Below are 15225 nucleotides of genomic sequence, written 5' to 3'. Positions count from 1 at the left end.
AAGGAAATGTTAGGTAATATACCTTTGTTTTATAGAGAAGTGTTTGAGGCTTGGGGGGAGTTTTTACCAAATATTTATTATGAGTGTACCATTTTAGACAATATTTTAAATCAGCCAATTTTTTTAAATCCCAAGATACAGTATAATAATAAGATGTTGTTTTGTAAATATTTTATGAGGGCTGGGATGAGACAGATTGGGGACATCTTATATGAGGTAATTCCGGGGTTCCTTCCAAGTCAGGCAATATTTGATAATGTGGTTGAAGAAAATGATGAAATAAGTAGAACTACTGTGGAGAACATGTATAAGAGAATATTAGGATGTCTTCCTGGGGAGTGGGGTGTTTTAATAAATAAAGAGGTGGCAACAAGAGCTAGGGGTTTACCGGTTTTATATTATGAAGGTAATGGGAAGAGGCATGATTTGTCAGGTTTGAAAGTTAGGGAAGTTTATGAAAAATGTATTTTAAGAGAGATAAAAACTCCTGCTTCGGAAAAAGTGTGGTCTAGGGTGTTTGCAAATATAGATGTAAAATCAATATGGAAGAATGTAAATGTAAAATATAATTCTATAGAATGTGAAGACAATGATTTTAAAATGAAACATAATAGAATTTTTACGAACGTGGTTTTACATCAAATAAATAGAGATATTAAAAGAGAATGTGATATTTGTGGTACGGGGGTGGAAAATTTTATGCACTTTTTTGTTGAATGTAGTAGATTAGATGAGTTTCATAAGTTTTTAAAGGGGATTTTAGTACAACAGTGGGGAGAAGAGATTGTTGCTGGGGTTGAGTGGAGGAGGTTGTTTCTTTTTGGTTTAACTGGGAAAAGCAAAGTTATTAATTTTAATTTGATGAATTTTGTTCTTAGTCATGCCAGATACGCTGTAAGACTAAGAAGGAATTTGGGACATTATGAAGGGAAAATTGTGAGTGTAGAGGTTTTATTTAGAAGTATGTTAGAGAAAGATATAGAAGTAATATATAAATATGGTGGATGTAATTTTGAAAAATTGTTTGTGTGGGGGAGCAATTTTATTGAAATTGAGTCGAATGGAAAACTTGTTTTTAATTATTAATTGGTTTTGGTGGATGATTGTGTTTCTAATAGGTTTTATTTTATTTTCTTTTTTTGATTTTGTAAAAGGATGAATTGTTCAACCTTTTGATTGTTGATTGAATGTTGTAAATGTTATGTGTTTCTTCATAATAAAAGAAAAAAAAAAAAAATACGCCCGATCTCGTCCGATCTCGGAAGCAAAGCAGGGTCGGGCCTGGTTAGTACTTGGATGGGAGACCGCCTGGGAATACCAGGTGCTGTAAGCGTTTTGCTCCAGTAGAGGGTTCTCTTGTGTCATGCGTGGAGCAACTGCCTTTTATTTATCACCCTAATAATATCATGTCTTTTATTGGACTAAATGCAGTTTGTTAGTGCTTCCCTGCCCTGCCCTGATCAAATCAAATAATGGACCGTGCGTTTCCCTCAAAATGTAGGCAGTACATTCAGCATTTGTTTTTAGGCTAGGAGACTGTCAATGTCTGTAGTCCGTTAGGGCCCTGTAAAATCCCTTCAATGTTTTGCCTGATCCCCCCCCCCCCAAATTCCCCCTTTTCTCCATTTACTTTTCCCCGTTCGTCCCTGTTTCTGCAGGTTTTCGCTCTCAAAATAAACCTTTTTTATTAATAGAAAAACAACACGATTGGATGTCCATGACAATGTTTAAACCCTATCAGGAGACCACTTTTGTAGTTACCCTTAAACGCAAGTGTGCGCCAGGAAGAGACCTTAGTTTGGTTAAGCGGTGTTGCTGTAGCGCTCGTGTTGTAGCGCTCGTGTTATTGCGGAGTTTGCAAAACAAATGGCCACTGGATTGATGCAAATAATCATGATATAATTCTGCCAGGCTGGCATAGGCTACTTTGCAGTTAACTTTTAATTGAGAAGGTTTTGGGGGAAGCCTTTCCTTTTCTACCAGAAGAAGGTTATATCATTAGCCTCATAAGCTAACGGCTACACAAAGTGTAGACATGCGCGCGCTCCGCACGCATGCGCACAGAGTCTGGGCAGTCCTGTGCCGTTTCTGAAAGTTGCGTGGAAATACGAATCACTGATGCGTTTTGTTCATGTCTTATGATTCACTTGGGCAAATGAATGCATTTTCTAACAAGTTGAAGGGATTTAGTTGACTTCCTCCTTAGTTCAAAACATTTTTGAATAATGTTGAATTTCTGTTTGAATGTCTGGATTCCGTGCCGTATTTTATAGGGCCCTAGTCCATGAAGTTGTCATAAGTGTCAACGTAGGATATGCCCCCCCCCCAAGAGTGAAATATATGGCCTGGAAATGTAAGCAAGGTTTGAGCTTTTTCAGTGTGTTGAGTCACAACGTGGACATTCCTCTGTCTCCCGATGAGTGAGCGACACATTGCCTTTATATAGTGTACCAAGAGTTTGCCCTTCGCTTACGGCCATACCAGCCTGAATGCGCATTTCCTGATTGGAGAAGTGACGACAGGTGCGAGTGTCTGAGCTGTGAGTGAGTGTTTGCTGGAGAGTGTTTGCTCGAGAGCTATTTTTGTTAATTAATTGGTTTTTGCAATATAATTTATTATTTTCTTCAGTTGAATAGTTTTAAGTTTGGTTAGTCTTCCCCCTTGCAGTTTTTCTGCTTGGGGGAGAGTTTTTTGGATTCATTTTTTTACTATGACGGACAACATGGAAAAGACAAACGGAATGGACAAAGACAACGAAAAAGCGCAACGGAAGAAAAATGAAGATAAAGAAGAAATGAAATATGGCAAGGAATACACGGTGGCAATTGAGTTGGAAGGAGAAGACAAGGTGACGACAATGGAACTACTAAGAGCAATTAAGGAGGTGTGTGGAGAGGTGGTGGGATGCCGAATGAAAGGGGAGAAGAAGTACGAAATTACGATGAGAAATGAAAAAGGAAAAGAACGTCTAATGGATGGATTAAGAATAAAGGATACAAAGATTCTGGCGAGAGATATTAATGTGAAGGAAGTGGTGGTGTCGTTCATGAATCTCCCAGTATATGTAGAAGATGGTGTGATACTGGGCAAGCTGAGTAGCTGGGGAGTGGCGGCTGTCTCGGAGATAAGGAGGAGAGTTTGGCCAGGAACGGAGGTGGTTGACGGGACACGTTTCTGCAAGGTCAAGTTCACAGAAAAAGTGACATCATTACCTTATTCTACAAGAATTGAGACGTTGGAGGGAGCAGAATATTTCAGAGTCATTCATGACAAACAGGTCAGAGTGTGTCGTATGTGTATTCAACCCGGGCACATAGTAAAAGACTGCCCGGAATTTAAGTGTTTTAAGTGTGGCAATCAAGGACACTATGCGAGAGAATGTGATGGAGAGAAGGAAAGGAATTTTTGTGGTGGATGCAGAAAAAGATTGGCAGGAGTGCAACTGTGGAGAGGTTAGGGCTGAAGAGGGGAGTCAAACAATATATGAGGAAGCAGTGGGATTGTCGCAAGAAGGAGAAGAAGGTGGAGGAGAGGACGTGGTGGAAGGTGGAGAGACGGAGGAAGGAAGAAAGAAGAAGGACCAGAAGATAAATGAAATTGGGAGCAGTATGGACACAGAAATAAGAAGAGGGAGTTTTCAGGAGGAGGGGGGGAGTGGACGGGGGGGAAGCACGGGGGACTCACAGGTTTTGGGGGAAAGCACAGCACTAACAAGTAGCTCGGGGGGTGTAGAAATGGAGGGGGTTATGGAGTTGATGACAATACCAGAGACGGCGATGAGCACGGGGAGCACAACAGATGTGGATGTCAAGAAGGGGAGTTGGCTGGAAAACATGGACTTGGAAGAGATATCGGATACGGATGATGGAGAAAAGATTGAAAGAACGAGGGAAGGATACAGGAAGAGGAAAGCGGGGGGAAGAGGGGGAGAGAAAGGGTGGAAGAGGAAAGAAACTGGATAACAGGTAGAGAATAATGAAATTATATTTTATTATTTTTTTATTTATTAGAATGGTTAATATAATGTCAATAAATGCAAATGGTTTGAGGACAATGGGAAAATTTAATAGAATAGTAAAAATGAAGAATTCAGATATTTTATGTATTCAAGAGACGCACTGGGATAACGTATGTGTTTTAGAAGTAAAAAAAATATGGAGGGATTTTATTTATGTAAACAATGGCAGAGGGAATTCAAGTGGGGTTGCTATTTTATTGAGGAAGGATGTGGTGGATAATGTGAAACAGATATATAATGATAATAATGGGAGGATTTTAATTGTAGATTTTGAATATATGAGTATGGTTTTTAGAATTATAAATATTTATGCGCCTAATACTGAAATAGAGCGCAAAGATTTATTTTTAGAAATAGGGAAATGGTGTGAGGGAAACTGTATTGTAGTTGGGGATTTTAATGTTAAAATGGATAGACTGGATATGACAAGAGGAGCTATTTTTAGAAGTGATGTATCTAGGGGGGTTTTAAAGAAGATGATGTTAGAAAAAGGAATAATTGATATATGGAGAGAGGAAAATCCAGAAAAAAGAGAATTTTCTAGAAGGCAGGTGGTTTTAGGGGATTTGAAACAAACGAGGATAGATCTGGTTTTAGTAAAAGAAGGTTTAAGGAATTTTATGAAAGATATTAAGTATGTTTTTACAACTTTTAGTGATCATGCAGGTTTAACATTTTCAGTGGGATTAGATAAGGAAAGAACAGGGGGTGGAATATGGTGTATGAATGCAGGGTATTTGGGAGATGAGGAATATGGGAAACAACTTAAATCTTTGATAGCATGTGAAATGGAGGATAAGCAGAAAGAGAATGATAAGTGTTCATGGTGGGATAAGGTTAAGGAAAAAATAAAAGTTTTTAGTATAGGATATGCAAGGAAAAAGAGAGGTAGGATGAAAAGAGAAGAAAATGAGTTGAGGGCTAAATTGGATAAAGAAATGAGGAAGTGTGACAGTGAACCTAATTATAATATAGGAAAGTTTTTGGAATTAAAAGCACAATTGACTAAATATGAAATAGATAAGTGTAAGGGTGCAATTATAAGAAGTAAGGCAAAGTATGTTTTGGAGGGGGAGAAATGTACTTCATTTTTTCTTGGATTAGAGAAGAATAAACAGAGGAGAACATATATTAGAGAGATCGAAAATATAAAGGGTGAAGTTGTCAATGATTATGTAGAGGTTTTAGAAACAGTGCAGAATTTTTATAAGGATTTATTTAAGAAAGGGGAGGTGGATGAGGGGTGTGTAAAGGAGATATTGGATAGTGTGGATGTGCAAATTAATGTAGAGGATAAACAAATGTGTGATGGGAAGATAACATTGACTGAAGTTAAAGATGCGATTAAGGGTTTACAAGTAAATAAGAGTCCTGGAGTAGATGGAATAATTGCAGAGTTTTATAAAATATATGCCAGTTTTTTAGCACCTATTTTATTGGAAGTTTATCAATATATGGAGGATAATGATAGTATTTCTGAATCTATGGTGACAGGACTGATAACGATTTTATATAAAAATAAGGGGAGTAAATTAAAATTGGAGAATTATAGGCCAATTAGTTTATTAAATTCGGATTATAAGATTTTAGCAAAGATACTGGCAAATAGAATGAAGCAAGTTTTAAATGATATTATAGCACCTACACAGAATTATAGTGTGCCTGGTAGAGATATTGCGGATACAATTAATACAATTAGAGATGTGATAAATAAAATGAATCATGATAAGATGGGGGGAATTGTTTTAAGCATAGATTTAAATAAAGCTTTTGATAGGGTGGAACATGATTTTATGTTTAGGGTAATGGATAAATATGGTTTTGGTAATAGAATAATAGGATGGATAAAATTATTATATAAGAAGGCAAAAAGTAGGGTGAAATGTAATGGGGTTTTAACCGATTCTTTTATTCTTGAGAGATCTGTGAGACAGGGGTGTCCTTTATCAGCTTTATTATTCGTTTTATCGGTAGAACCTTTAGCAGCATTTCTTAAAAGAGATAATCTTATAAATTGTGTAGAGACTCCGCAAGGAGGTTTTAGTTTGATACATCAATACGCAGATGATACCACTATAACAGTTAGAGATGAGGGTAGTGTAAAAAGGGTGATGGAGTGTTTTAAAGTATATGGACAAGCATCGGGTGCAAAGGTTAACATGGAGAAGTCAGTAGTAATGTATATTGGGAAGATTAATGAGGGGAATTTTCCTTTTAAAGTGGTTAAAGATTATTTTAAGGTATTAGGAGTGTTTTTAGGGGTGAAAGAAATGGAAGCTAGGGATTTGACATGGAGTGGTGTAATAAATAAAGTTAGAAAGGTGGTAAATATGTGGAGGGGGAGGTCTTTGAAATTAAAAGGGAAAGTAATTGTCATAAATTCATTGTTGATGTCAATATTTATTTATGTAATGAATGTTTTGGATATGCCAGAATGGGTTTTATCTGAAATGAATAAAATTGTAGTTGATTTTTTATGGGAAGGGAAGGGGGTGAGAATAGCTTTTAAAACTTTGATTGCAGGTTATGAGGAGGGGGGTTTGAAGTTGGTAGATTTAAGTGTAAGGAAAACAGCAATTAGAGTAAAAATGGTACGGAAATATTTATTTGGTGAATTGGATTATGGGTGGAAAAGGTTTTTTAAAGAGTATTTGCAGGAGGTTGGGAGGATGGGGGACAATGGTTTATTGATGAGTATGAAGAAGGAAATGTTAGGTAATATACCTTTGTTTTACAGAGAAGTGTTTGAGGCTTGGGGGCGGTTTTTACCAAATATTTATTATGAATGTACCAGTTTAGAAAATATTTTAAATCAGCCGATATTTTTAAATCCAAAGATAAAGTGCAATAATATGATGTTGTTTTGTAAATATTTTATGAGGGCTGGGATGAGGCAGATAGGTGACATAGCATATGAGGTAATTCCTGGGTTTCTTCCATTTCAGGCTATATATGACAATGTGGTTGAAGTAGATGAAGAAATAAGTAAAACTACTGTGGAGAATATGTACAAGAAAATATTAGGATGTATTCCCGGGGAGTGGGTGATTTTAATAAACAAAGAGGTGGTCAAAAGATCTAGGGCTTTACCAGTTTTATATTATGAAAGTAATGGGGAGAAACATGATTTATCAGGTCTAAAAGTTAAAATGGTTTATAGAAAATGTATTTTAAAAGAGATAAAAAGTCCTGCTGCGGAGAAAGTGTGGTCTAGGGTGTTTCCAAACATGGATGTAAAATCAATATGGAAGAATGTAAATGTAAAATATAATTTTATAGAATGTGAAGACAATGATTTTAAATTGAAACATAATAGGATTTTTACAAATGTGGTTTTGCATCAAATAAATAGGGATATTAAAAGAGAATGTGATATTTGTGGTACGGGGGTGGAAAATTTGATGCACTTTTTTATTGAATGTAGTAGGTTGAAAGACTTTCATGAGTTTTTAAAAGGACTTTTAGTAAAACATTGGGGAGAAGAGATTTTTACTGGGGTGGAGTGGAGGAGGTTGTTTCTTTTTGGTGTAAATGGGAAAAGTAAAGTTTTAAATATTAATTTGGTGAATTTTGTAATAAGTCATGCTAGATATGCGATAAGATTAAGAAGGAATTTAGGTCATTATGAAGGGAAAATTGTGAGTGTGGAAGGTTTTTTTAGGAGCATATTAGAGAGAGATATAGAGATAATATATAGATACGGTGGAGGAAATTTTGAAAAATTGTTTGTGTGGGGGAGTACTTTTATTGAAATTCTGTCAAATGGGAAACTTGTATTTCATTATTAAGTGGATTTAGTGGATGATTGTGTTTTTTAATAGGTTTTATTTTATTTATTTTAGATTTTTTGATTTTGTAAAAGGATGAATTGTTCATCCTTTTTTATTATTGATTGAATGTTGTAAATATTATGTGTTTTTTCATAATAAAAGATAAAAAAAAAAAAAAAAATACGCCCGATCTCGTCCGATCTCGGAAGCTAAGCAGGGTCGGGCCTGGTTAGTACTTGGATGGGAGACCGCCTGGGAATACCAGGTGCTGTAAGCTTTTTGCTCCAGTAGAGGGTTCTCTTGTGTCATGCGTGGAGCAACTGCCTTTTATTTATCGCCCTAATAATATCATGTCTTTTATTGGACTAAATGCAGTTTGTTAGTGCTTCCCTGCCCTGCCCTGATCAAATCAAATAATGGACAGTGCGTTTCCCTCAAAATGTAGGAAGTACATTCAGCATTTGTTTTTAGGCTAGGAGACTGTCAATGTCTGTAGTCCGTTAGGGCCCTGTAAAATCCCTTCAATGTTTTGCCTGATCCCCCCCCCCCCCCCCCCAAATTCCCCCTTTTCTCCATTTACTTTTCCCCGTTCGTCCCTGTTTCTGCAGGTTTTCGCTCTCAAAATAAACCTTTTTTATTAATAGAAAAACAACACGATTGGATGTCCATGACAATGTTTAAACCCTATCAGGAGACCACTTTTGTAGTTACCCTTAAACGCAAGTGTGCGCCAGGAAGAGACCTTAGTTTGGTTAAGCGGTGTTGCTGTAGCGCTCGTGTTGTAGCGCTCGTGTTATTGCGGAGTTTGCAAAACAAATGGCCACTGGATTGATGCAAATAATCATGATATAATTCTGCCAGGCTGGCATAGGCTACTTTGCAGTTAACTTTTAATTGAGAAGGTTTTGGGGGAAGCCTTTCCTTTTCTACCAGAAGAAGGTTATATCATTAGCCTCATAAGCTAACGGCTACACAAAGTGTAGACATGCGCGCGCTCCGCACGCATGCGCACAGAAACTGGGCAGTCCTGTGCCGTTTCTGAAAGTTGCGTAGGAAATACGAATCACTGATGCATTTTGTTCATGTCTTATGATTCACTTGGGCAAATGAATGCATTTTCTAACAAGTTGAAGGGATTTAGTTGACTTCCTCCTTAGTTCAAAACATTTTTGAATAATGTTGAATTTCTGTTTGAATGTCTGGATTCCGTGCCGTATTTTATAGGGCCCTAGTCCATGAAGTTGTCATAAGTGTCAACATAGGATATGCCCCCCCCCCCCCCCCCCCAAGAGTGAAATATATGGCCTGGAAATGTAAGCAAGGTTTGAGCTTTTTCAGTGTGTTGAGTCACAACGTGGACATTCCTCTGTCTCCCGATGAGTGAGCGACACATTGCCTTTATATAGTGTACCAAGAGTTTGCCCTTCGCTTACGGCCATACCAGCCTGAATACGCCCGATCTCGTCCGATCTCGGAAGCTAAGCAGGGTCGGGCCTGGTTAGTACTTGGATGGGAGACCGCCTGGGAATACCAGGTGCTGTAAGCTTTTTGCTCCAGTAGAGGGTTCTCTTGTGTCATGCGTGGAGCAACTGCCTTTTATTTATCGCCCTAATAATATCATGTCTTTTATTGGACTAAATGCAGTTTGTTAGTGCTTCCCTGCCCTGCCCTGATCAAATCAAATAATGGACAGTGCGTTTCCCTCAAAATGTAGGAAGTACATTCAGCATTTGTTTTTAGGCTAGGAGACTGTCAATGTCTGTAGTCCGTTAGGGCCCTGTAAAATCCCTTCAATGTTTTGCCTGATCCCCCCCCCCCCCCCCCCCAAATTCCCCCTTTTCTCCATTTACTTTTCCCCGTTCGTCCCTGTTTCTGCAGGTTTTCGCTCTCAAAATAAACCTTTTTTATTAATAGAAAAACAACACGATTGGATGTCCATGACAATGTTTAAACCCTATCAGGAGACCACTTTTGTAGTTACCCTTAAACGCAAGTGTGCGCCAGGAAGAGACCTTAGTTTGGTTAAGCGGTGTTGCTGTAGCGCTCGTGTTGTAGCGCTCGTGTTATTGCGGAGTTTGCAAAACAAATGGCCACTGGATTGATGCAAATAATCATGATATAATTCTGCCAGGCTGGCATAGGCTACTTTGCAGTTAACTTTTAATTGAGAAGGTTTTGGGGGAAGCCTTTCCTTTTCTACCAGAAGAAGGTTATATCATTAGCCTCATAAGCTAACGGCTACACAAAGTGTAGACATGCGCGCGCTCCGCACGCATGCGCACAGAAACTGGGCAGTCCTGTGCCGTTTCTGAAAGTTGCGTAGAAATACGAATCACTGATGCATTTTGTTCATGTCTTATGATTCACTTGGGCAAATGAATGCATTTTCTAACAAGTTGAAGGGATTTAGTTGACTTCCTCCTTAGTTCAAAACATTTTTGAATAATGTTGAATTTCTGTTTGAATGTCTGGATTCCGTGCCGTATTTTATAGGGCCCTAGTCCATGAAGTTGTCATAAGTGTCAACATAGGATATGCCCCCCCCCCCCAAGAGTGAAATATATGGCCTGGAAATGTAAGCAAGGTTTGAGCTTTTTCAGTGTGTTGAGTCACAACGTGGACATTCCTCTGTCTCCCGATGAGTGAGCGACACATTGCCTTTATATAGTGTACCAAGAGTTTGCCCTTCGCTTACGGCCATACCTAGCCTGAATGCGCATTTCCTGATTGGAGAAGTGACGACAGGTGCGAGTGTCTGAGCTGTGAGTGAGTGTTTGCTGGAGAGTGTTTGCTCGAGAGCTATTTTTGTTAATTAATTGGTTTTTGCAATATAATTTATTATTTTCTTCAGTTGAATAGTTTTAAGTTTGGTTAGTCTTCCCCCTTGCAGTTTTTCTGCTTGGGGGAGAGTTTTTTGGATTCATTTTTTTACTATGACGGACAACATGGAAAAGACAAACGGAATGGACAAAGACAACGAAAAAGCGCAACGGAAGAAAAATGAAGATAAAGAAGAAATGAAATATGGCAAGGAATACACGGTGGCAATTGAGTTGGAAGGAGAAGACAAGGTGACGACAATGGAACTATTAAGAGCAATTAAGGAGGTGTGTGGAGAGGTGGTGGGATGCCGAATGAAAGGGGAGAAGAAGTACGAAATTACGATGAGAAATGAAAAAGGAAAAGAACGTCTAATGGATGGATTAAGAATAAAGGATACAAAGATTCTGGCGAGAGATATTAATGTGAAGGAAGTGGTGGTGTCGTTCATGAATCTCCCAGTATATGTAGAAGATGGTGTGATACTGGGCAAGCTGAGTAGCTGGGGAGTGGCGGCTGTCTCGGAGATAAGGAGGAGAGTTTGGCCAGGAACGGAGGTGGTTGACGGGACACGTTTCTGCAAGGTCAAGTTCACAGAAAAAGTGACATCATTACCTTATTCTACAAGAATTGAGACGTTGGAGGGAGCAGAATATTTCAGAGTCATTCATGACAAACAGGTCAGAGTGTGTCGTATGTGTATTCAACCCGGGCACATAGTAAAAGACTGCCCGGAATTTAAGTGTTTTAAGTGTGGCAATCAAGGACACTATGCGAGAGAATGTGATGGAGAGAAGGAAAGGAATTTTTGTGGTGGATGCAGAAAAAGATTGGCGGAGTGCAACTGTGGAGAGGTTAGGGCTGAAGAGGGGAGTCAAACAATATATGAGGAAGCAGTGGGATTGTCGCAAGAAGGAGAAGAAGGTGGAGGAGAGGACGTGGTGGAAGGTGGAGAGACGGAGGAAGGAAGAAAGAAGAAGGACCAGAAGATAAATGAAATTGGGAGCAGTATGGACACAGAAATAAGAAGAGGGAGTTTTCAGGAGGAGGGGGGGAGTGGACGGGGGGGAAGCACGGGGGACTCACAGGTTTTGGGGGAAAGCACAGCACTAACAAGTAGCTCGGGGGGTGAAGAAATGGAGGGGGTTATGGAGTTGATGACAATACCAGAGACGGCGATGAGCACGGGGAGCACAACAGATGTGGATGTCAAGAAGGGGAGTTGGCTGGAAAACATGGACTTGGAAGAGATATCGGATACGGATGATGGAGAAAAGATTGAAAGAACGAGGGAAGGATACAGGAAGAGGAAAGCGGGGGGAAGAGGGGGAGAGAAAGGGTGGAAGAGGAAAGAAACTGGATAACAGGTAGAGAATAATGAAATTATATTTTATTATTTTTTTATTTATTAGAATGGTTAATATAATGTCAATAAATGCAAATGGTTTGAGGACAATGGGAAAATTTAATAGAATAGTAAAAATGAAGAATTCAGATATTTTATGTATTCAAGAGACGCACTGGGATAACGTATGTGTTTTAGAAGTAAAAAAAATATGGAGGGATTTTATTTATGTAAACAATGGCAGAGGGAATTCAAGTGGGGTTGCTATTTTATTGAGGAAGGATGTGGTGGATAATGTGAAACAGATATATAATGATAATAATGGGAGGATTTTAATTGTAGATTTTGAATATATGAGTATGGTTTTTAGAATTATAAATATTTATGCGCCTAATACTGAAATAGAGCGCAAAGATTTATTTTTAGAAATAGGGAAATGGTGTGAGGGAAACTGTATTGTAGTTGGGGATTTTAATGTTAAAATGGATAGACTGGATATGACAAGAGGAGCTATTTTTAGAAGTGATGTATCTAGGGGGGTTTTAAAGAAGATGATGTTAGAAAAAGGAATAATTGATATATGGAGAGAGGAAAATCCAGAAAAAAGAGAATTTTCTAGAAGGCAGGTGGTTTTAGGGGATTTGAAACAAACGAGGATAGATCTGGTTTTAGTAAAAGAAGGTTTAAGGAATTTTATGAAAGATATTAAGTATGTTTTTACAACTTTTAGTGATCATGCAGGTTTAACATTTTCAGTGGGATTAGATAAGGAAAGAACAGGGGGTGGAATATGGTGTATGAATGCAGGGTATTTGGGAGATGAGGAATATGGGAAACAACTTAAATCTTTGATAGCATGTGAAATGGAGGATAAGCAGAAAGAGAATGATAAGTGTTCATGGTGGGATAAGGTTAAGGAAAAAATAAAAGTTTTTAGTATAGGATATGCAAGGAAAAAGAGAGGTAGGATGAAAAGAGAAGAAAATGAGTTGAGGGCTAAATTGGATAAAGAAATGAGGAAGTGTGACAGTGAACCTAATTATAATATAGGAAAGTTTTTGGAATTAAAAGCACAATTGACTAAATATGAAATAGATAAGTGTAAGGGTGCAATTATAAGAAGTAAGGCAAAGTATGTTTTGGAGGGGGAGAAATGTACTTCATTTTTTCTTGGTTTAGAGAAGAATAAACAGAGGAGAACATATATTAGAGAGATCGAAAATATAAAGGGTGAAGTTGTCAATGATTATGTAGAGGTTTTAGAAACAGTGCAGAATTTTTATAAGGATTTATTTAAGAAAGGGGAGGTGGATGAGGGGTGTGTAAAGGAGATATTGGATAGTGTGGATGTGCAAATTAATGTAGAGGATAAACAAATGTGTGATGGGAAGATAACATTGACTGAAGTTAAAGATGCGATTAAGGGTTTACAAGTAAATAAGAGTCCTGGAGTAGATGGAATAATTGCAGAGTTTTATAAAATATATGCCAGTTTTTTAGCACCTATTTTATTGGAAGTTTATCAATATATGGAGGATAATGATAGTATTTCTGAATCTATGGTGACAGGGCTGATAACGATTTTATATAAAAATAAGGGGAGTAAATTAAAATTAGAGAATTATAGGCCAATTAGTTTATTAAATTCGGATTATAAGATTTTAGCAAAGATACTGGCAAATAGAATGAAGCAAGTTTTAAATGATATTATAGCACCTACACAGAATTATAGTGTGCCTGGTAGAGATATTGCGGATACAATTAATACAATTAGAGATGTGATAAATAAAATGAATCATGATAAGATGGGGGGAATTGTTTTAAGCATAGATTTAAATAAAGCTTTTGATAGGGTGGAACATGATTTTATGTTTAGGGTAATGGATAAATATGGTTTTGGTAATAGAATAATAGGATGGATAAAATTATTATATAAGAAGGCAAAAAGTAGGGTGAAATGTAATGGGGTTTTAACCGATTCTTTTATTCTTGAGAGATCTGTGAGACAGGGATGTCCTTTATCAGCTTTATTATTCGTTTTATCGGTAGAACCTTTAGCAGCATTTCTTAAAAGAGATAATCTTATAAATTGTGTAGAGACTCCGCAAGGAGGTTTTAGTTTGATACATCAATACGCAGATGATACCACTATAACAGTTAGAGATGAGGGTAGTATAAAAAGGGTGATGGAGTGTTTTAAAGTATATGGACAAGCATCGGGTGCAAAGGTTAACATGGAGAAGTCAGTAGTAATGTATATTGGGAAGATTAATGAGGGGAATTTTCCTTTTAAAGTGGTTAAAGATTATTTTAAGGTATTAGGAGTGTTTTTAGGGGTGAAAGAAATGGAAGCTAGGGATTTGACATGGAGTGGGGTAATAAATAAAGTTAGAAAGGTGGTAAATATGTGGAGGGGGAGGTCTTTGAAATTAAAAGGGAAAGTAATTGTCATAAATTCATTGTTGATGTCAATATTTATTTATGTAATGAATGTTTTAGATATGCCAGAATGGGTTTTATCTGAAATGAATAAAATTGTAGTTGATTTTTTATGGGAAGGGAAGGGGGTGAGAATAGCTTTTAAAACTTTGATTGCAGGTTATGAGGAGGGGGGTTTGAAGTTGGTAGATTTAAGTGTAAGGAAAACAGCAATTAGAGTAAAAATGGTACGGAAATATTTATTTGGTGAATTGGATTATGGGTGGAAAAGGTTTTTTAAAGAGTATTTGCAGGAGGTTGGGAGGATGGGGGACAATGGTTTATTGATGAGTATGAAGAAGGAAATGTTAGGTAATATACCTTTGTTTTACAGAGAAGTGATTGAGGCTTGGGGGCGGTTTTTACCAAATATTTATTATGAATGTACCAGTTTAGAAAATATTTTAAATCAGCCGATATTTTTAAATCCAAAGATAAAGTGCAATAATATGATGTTGTTTTGTAAATATTTTATGAGGGCTGGGATGAGGCAGATAGGTGACATAGCATATGAGGTAATTCCTGGGTTTCTTCCATTTCAGGCTATATATGACAATGTGGTTGAAGTAGATGAAGAAATAAGTAAAACTACTGTGGAGAATATGTACAAGAAAATATTAGGATGTATTCCCGGGGAGTGGGTGATTTTAATAAACAAAGAGGTGGTCAAAAGATCTAGGGCTTTACCAGTTTTATATTATGAAAGTAATGGGGAGAAACATGATTTATCAGGTCTAAAAGTTAAAATGGTTTATAGAAAATGTATTTTAAAAGAGATAAAAAGTCCTGCTGCG

At 37.4% G+C, this 15225-nt stretch overlaps 1 non-coding gene across 1 annotated transcript; it reads left to right on the top strand.

The window, feature by feature from the left end:
- Positions 1-9215: 9215 nt before the first annotated feature.
- LOC120045221 lies at positions 9216-9334 on the top strand. Its single transcript, XR_005476653.1, has one exon. It is a non-coding gene; the product is annotated as a 5S ribosomal RNA (ribosomal RNA).
- Positions 9335-15225: the final 5891 nt, after the last annotated feature.

This window comes from Salvelinus namaycush, chromosome 3, assembly GCF_016432855.1.
Source record: "Salvelinus namaycush isolate Seneca chromosome 3, SaNama_1.0, whole genome shotgun sequence".
Lineage (NCBI taxonomy): Eukaryota > Metazoa > Chordata > Actinopteri > Salmoniformes > Salmonidae > Salvelinus > Salvelinus namaycush.
The sequence above is the reverse complement of the archived record's forward strand: the minus strand, read 5'-3'. Positions and strand labels throughout refer to the sequence as shown.